Genomic DNA, 6,335 nt, shown 5'->3' with positions numbered 1-6,335 from the left:
CCACGTGCCTCTGGATCAGGCCCATCATCAGGAGCCCGAGAGGCTGGGGTCTGACGTCGTGGTTCCTTCATGGAGCTCAGGAAGGGCTCGGCTGCCCAGCCTTGTTTTCATTCTGGCCGAGGCGTGCTGTGGCTTGTGCTCCCCAGCGCTGCTCGACGTTTGATATTCAAAGAGTGGATGTTCCTCCTATGTTTACAGGATTTACGGTTAAGCATAGAGGAAAATCCACATTTTCAGTATCTAAAGGTGCTTTTAAAACATTTCTGCACACAGAATCCCCCCTCAGGGAAGAGAGAGGAAGGTTAACGCCCCCCATCACACACACTCACTCACACACTCACATACACACACTCTCACACACAACACACACTCACACACACACTCTCACACTCACACACACACTCACACAACACACACTCTCACATACACACTCACACAACACACACTCTCACACACACAACACACACACACACACACACAACACACACTCTCACATACACACACTCACACACTCACATACACACTCACACAACACACACTCTCACACACACAACACACACTCACACACACTCTCACACTCACACAACACACACTCTCACACACACACACACTCTCACACACACACTCACACACTCTCACATACGCACTCACACACACACTCACACTCTCATACACACACTCACACACACACACGGAGGGAGTGATTGGAAGGTGGACCCCAGCCCCTTTCTCCCTTCGTGATGGGACAGGTGGCCTCCCCGAGCTCGCCGCTGTGGCTGTGCCTAGTTACCTGTCCTGTGTTACCTTTATCTTTGATGGATTTGTGCTCAGGTTCACGCTTTCCGGGACTAAATCCTTCTTTGGTATTTAAAAGGTGGATATTCCTTCTATGTTTATGTTATTTATGGTTAAACATAGAGGAAATTCCACGTTTTCAGTATCAAATGCTGCTTGGAAACTTTCCTGGACTGAACTCTCCATCAGGGAAGCCAGGTGGGGCTGAGCCCCTCCAGGGTAAGTGGAAGTCGGTGGACCCCAGCACATGTGATCCATTCGCGCCATATGTCTGTGGACCACCCGCTTGTCTTGGGGAGACCCTTCCCGCCGAGCTGCCAGCTAGGGGGAGAGGCTGGGGTCCCGTTTCTCCAGAGCAGCTCAGCAGTCTTTGCTGTGAGCCGTGACTCTAATTTCAGATCGATTGTGCCTGGGGTCGTGCTTCCCAGGATTCATCCTCTTTGGTATTTAAAAGGTAGGTTTTCCTTCTATGATTACACGTTTGATGGTTAATCATAGAGGAGAATCCACATTTTCAGTATCAAATGCTGCTTTGGAGACATTGTCGGGACTGACACGGCAGGCAGGGGTGTGAGGCAAGGCTGAGCCCCCGACCCGGGTGAGTGGAAAGATGGTGGGCCGCGGAACATGTGCTCCGTTGGTGCCACGTGTCTGCCGACCATCACCTTTAGAAGCCCCCTCTCGCTGAGGAGCCCACCGGCCAAGGAGGCCGTGGCGTGTGGCCGCAGCTCTGCCACGGGACCGCACGCAGCTTCCCTGGCCGTCTTGCTTCCACTTTTGGTGAACTGGGCACATTGGTCCTTTCCAGAACTCCATCTCTCTTTGGTATTTAAAAGGTGGATATTCCTTCTATGTTTACGTGATTCATAGATAATCATAGAGGAAAATCCATGTTTTCAGTATCAAATGCTGCTTTGGAAATATTTCTGGAAGAGACTAGAGGGCCAGCCTTGCTCCCGGCCCCCTGGGCCTGGCAGGCAGAAAGATGGTGGGTGGGCAGCATGCCGTGTCTTAGTTAAGGACGGTTGCCGGGGGGGTCTTCCACACTCAGGAGCCATTTCTGGCCAAGCAGCCCACCCAGTGAAGTTTACGTTGTGGGCCTGCCGTCTGCTTATCCGTGGAGGCTTGTCCGCCAGATGTGACTTTCATGTTTGATGACTCAAGCACAGATTCGAGTTCTCCTGGACAGAATCCTTCTTTGGTATTTAAAAGGTAGATTCTCCTTCTATGAGTACATTATTTATGATTAATCATAGAGGAAAATCCACGTTTTCAGTATCAAATGCTGCTTGGAAACCTCCGAGGATGTGACTTCGCCATCAAAGAAGAGGTGGTGCGGGGGTGTCCTGTGCTTTGTGTGAGATGTGCGGTCTGGCTGACTTACCCTCGGCCTGGTTGTGTTGTCTTGAGGCTGTACTCTCGGGATTACTTCATTGACCTTGAATGAATTTTGTTCTCTGTATGTTCACCATGTTTATAATGCATTTTCCAGAATCCCCTCTTCTGCAGTCATCTTAGAGGTTACCTGGGTAGGCTGTCAGTGTTAGGAAGAGGCACTGGCGGGGGTACCATTTCTGGGCACATGGAAGGAAGGGATGCGTGGTTCACCCACGGGCGGGAACTCTGCATGCAGCCGTGTGTTGCCTGCTCGCTAACCCTGCAATATCCAATCTGTTTATCTTAGGCTCACTGCTGGAGCTGAGGCCAACTTTGTCACCATGAGAGTGGCTTTCCCACCAGTGGTGTTGTTTGCTACTTGAAGAGAGATTATCCTTCCTGTGTTTGCATCCTTTGTAATGAATATACAAAGGGCAAGTTCTCTCCGAGGAGCAAATGCCTGCCTGGGAAGACTTCCTGGAGACGAGGCTGGCCTCTGGGAGCATCAGAGGCCAGAACCGCCGCAGGGTAGGCAAATGCATGGTTGACCACGGGGCATGTGCCTCTCTCTTACTGTTTGTGATCTGGTCTCTCGCCCGCCCCCCCATCCCCTGCATTCTCCTGAGAACTTTCTGGAACAGATGATGGCTTTGGAGAGGATGCAGTGGTTTCCTTTTCAGATGCTCTTCTGTTTAGAACGTGCTGCCTTCCTTGGTGGGCCTGTTTAATGTAATGATGAAGCACCCGTGAACCGTTACTCTGGCCTCTCCCCAGACATTATGCCAGTGTATCTCCCAGATATGAGAAAGGAGGGTCAGCAACAAGCCAGTGTCTGGTTCATCCTTGGGTCATCTGGTCTACCCACTCTCTACACCCAGGCCATCCTTGGGCTGACTTCCAGGTCTTAACTTCCATTTGAAGGAGGGAATGGGTGCCGTTGCCAGTCCAGAGTAAGGGAATGGGGTAGCCCCAGAGCACCATGTTTTATGGGACTTGCCGTGGGACCCTAAGCCCCCATGCTCTCTTGGTCTTTAGGCCTCCTCTTGGCATCATTGCCAATTGTGATGGGAGGACGCTGGGGTTACTGATGTCCTTATCTGTTTCATTAGATAGAGTTGGCCCATGGGGACTCTATTTTCCTTCGGTGAATCTTGCTCTAGTCAAGTGCTTTTGAGTAATAGCTCAAGTGGCTTTTTGGACACAATGCCAAGTTCAGGGGGAGGGACACTGGTCTTAATGCTGCTATACGATTTGTGGATAGGGGTGGATCATGGAATGTGTTGGTTTTCTCTTTTGCTGTTTTCCTTTAACGATGCATGCTGTTGTGTCTTCTAACTGCAGCAGCCGACCTGTCACCGGGGGGACGTCCTGGAGGGAAAGGCTTTGGGCAGAGGGTGGTTTTGCAGGCTCTGAAGGAATGTCAGCCAGCTGACACTTGCTGTTGAGTCATACAGGATCCCCCTGTCTTTGGGAGACAGTCCTATCTTGGAGAGATGCTGGGAAGTACAGCCCATCCCTGGGCTGGGTCACAGTGTACAGGGTCAGTGTTGTCACCGGCCCCTCCCCCTTGGTCTCAGGCCCCGCAGGAGGTGAAGCCCCCTCTGGGGAAGGTGCGGCGTGGTCCTCACTGGAGCTGCTCTTTGGTACTTGAAGAGAGGATACCCTTTGTATGTTCACTTTATTAATGGCGAATATACAGAGGGAGACTCTTATTTGCGTATCAAACTCTGACCGGGAAGGCGGCTTGGACCCAGCTCCATCTTCAGGACAGAGACACTGTTCTCAGCCCCTCTCAGGTATGTCCTAGCTTTCCAGGCCCTGACGTGGGCCTCGGCTGTGATGCGGGCCCCAGGTCCTCCTCTGGGGGACTCCCCGGAGGCTATGCCATGCTGGCAGGGGACAGGGGTGGCCTTTTGTGCACGCTGTCTATTGTCTGCACTGACTTTAATGGCGGTTTGCTTTTTTAAAGATGATTCGTGCGTGGACCTGCCCTTTGTCACTACCAAATCATACCCTGGAGGCTTCCCGGTACAATGTCAAGCTCAGGAGGGAGACCTTGATGTCAGACCCTTTCAAGGGTAACGCATGAGTGACGGTGGACCACAGGGCTCTGGCTTTATTTACGATGGTTCCAAGCAAGCTTGACCAACCCCTGCAAGTCCATCCTGGAGGGCTTCCTGGAGGTGGCACCCACGTGGGGAGAAGAGGCTGAGATTTGCTCATCAATGCTCCTCTTCAGTGTTTGGGAGGACACCTCCTGCTCAAGGTCCCTGAGCTGAATCTGTAAGAACTATTTCTGTTAGTGATCTGTGTCTCCAGTCCCTCCTGGAGACAGTGTCCTCCACGGGAACTGCCCGGCTCTGGGGAAGAGCCGTGGGAGCCATCGCCCTGGGCCAGGTATGTGGATGCTGAAGGTCAGAGGGAAGTGGTTTTGTCTCGATGTTTGTTCTCTAGTCCTCTGACCTTCCTGCATTCTGTTCATCTCTAGGACGATGGCTGGAAGACGAGGGCTCTGGTTCTGCGTTTGTGGAGACATTTCTTGGGCCACATGACCGTCCACTTGGCACAGCCTGACCGCCCTGGGGGTCCTCAGGCCCTGAGGCCAGCCCTGGGCAAGGGGACTGCAGCAGCCGAGGTCAAGGAGAGGGAATGTCGTCTGCGAGAGGTGGGCACCTCACCCGGGGGATGAGTTAGGTCACCTGCTGGCCGGTAGCCTTCAGTTTCTTCTTCTTCCATAGGGGCCTCCTGGGGGGGTAGAGGCCGCTGTGGGGAAGCGCTCGTGGTCTGCTGTCTCCATTTCCTTGTGGTACGTGGCGTTTGACTCCTTTTCAGTGTCAGCTCTTTCCTAGCATGGCTTCCTGGGCGTAATGCCAACCTCCGGGGGTAGGGGGTGTGGGGAGGAGGCTGGTGCTAGAGCAGGACATTGATGTCCACACCCCTGAGGGAGGTATGAGGGTGACCACAGGGCCTTTGCGTTATCTACGATGTAAATCCGCCCAATCCCCTTGCCCTCAGTGTGTTATCAGGAGAACTTCCTGGAGGAGGTGTCCAGGCTGGCTCCACCCCCAGCGTTGTTCTGTGGAAAGTGAGAGGCTGGCTGAGCTCTGGGCACACTCTTGAAAGTCATGAGGTTGATCTCCGTTTCAGGAACAAGTCCTAATTTGGAGTGATTCCTGGAAATGAAGCTGATTTCAGTGAAGGAGCCCTGGCTTCTGCCCCTCCCCAGGCTAGTGGGATGGAGAGCAGACCAGTGGGCACACACCTGGCAGGAGGCGTTTGCCCCCTGGTCTCCGGATCCTGCATCCCCCACCCCCTCCCTAGGATGTTTCCCAGGAGACGAGGCCAGCTCTGTGAACGGTAGCGATGGACCTGCCCAATGCTATTGTTTGGTACTTAAAGCGAGGTTGCCCTTTGTATATTCGGTTTTTTGACATAGAATATACAAGGGCAAGCTCTCTGTGAGTATCAAACCTTGGACCCAGTCCACAGGCAGCGAGGGATTCGGTACGTGTGTGCATGACCTTGTGCCCATTGGTGTGTGGCATATCGCTTTAAGGTCACCGCTTTGCAGAGGTGACTTCTCAGGCACACGGCTGACTTCGGAGAAGGCGGTGGCCCCCGGGAACGTCACCCCTCCCAGTACTGCATTGGCGGGGGCGGGGGTCAGGAGGCATGCGCTGCGTGTGTGGTCCGGGGCCTGAGAAGGCCAGGTCGGCGCTTGTGTGGGCGGTGGTTGCATCATCACTGCACGTGTATGCTGGGTGCCCGCGAACTGAGCCACTAACCCTCAGCGTCTAATTCATCCCCAGGACTGCACCTTGAAGACATGCCAAGTCCCCCCAAGGCAGTGGCTTTCTTTCCGTGCTATAACCTTTGGTGCTTGGAGAGTGGTCATCCCTGTCCTGTTCGTTTTACTCATGTCGAATCGTACAGGGTCATCCACTTTTTCAGTATCAAGAGCGCAGACCGTAGAGTCCGGTTTCCTGTGTTTGGATCCCGCCTCTGACACTTACTAACCGGGCAACCTTGGGCAAGGATTTCATCGGGCCGTGCTGCTGTCGTGGAAGGGGAATTGGAGAGCTCCTGGGGGCTGAATGAGTTAAGACTTGTACACGGCTTAGAGCAGAGTCATAGCCAGGACTCTATGTGCTAGGAAACTGTTG

This window comes from Lagenorhynchus albirostris, chromosome 1, assembly GCF_949774975.1.
Source record: "Lagenorhynchus albirostris chromosome 1, mLagAlb1.1, whole genome shotgun sequence".
Classification (NCBI taxonomy): Eukaryota; Metazoa; Chordata; class Mammalia; order Artiodactyla; family Delphinidae; genus Lagenorhynchus; species Lagenorhynchus albirostris.
Note: the sequence above shows the minus strand (reverse complement) of the source record.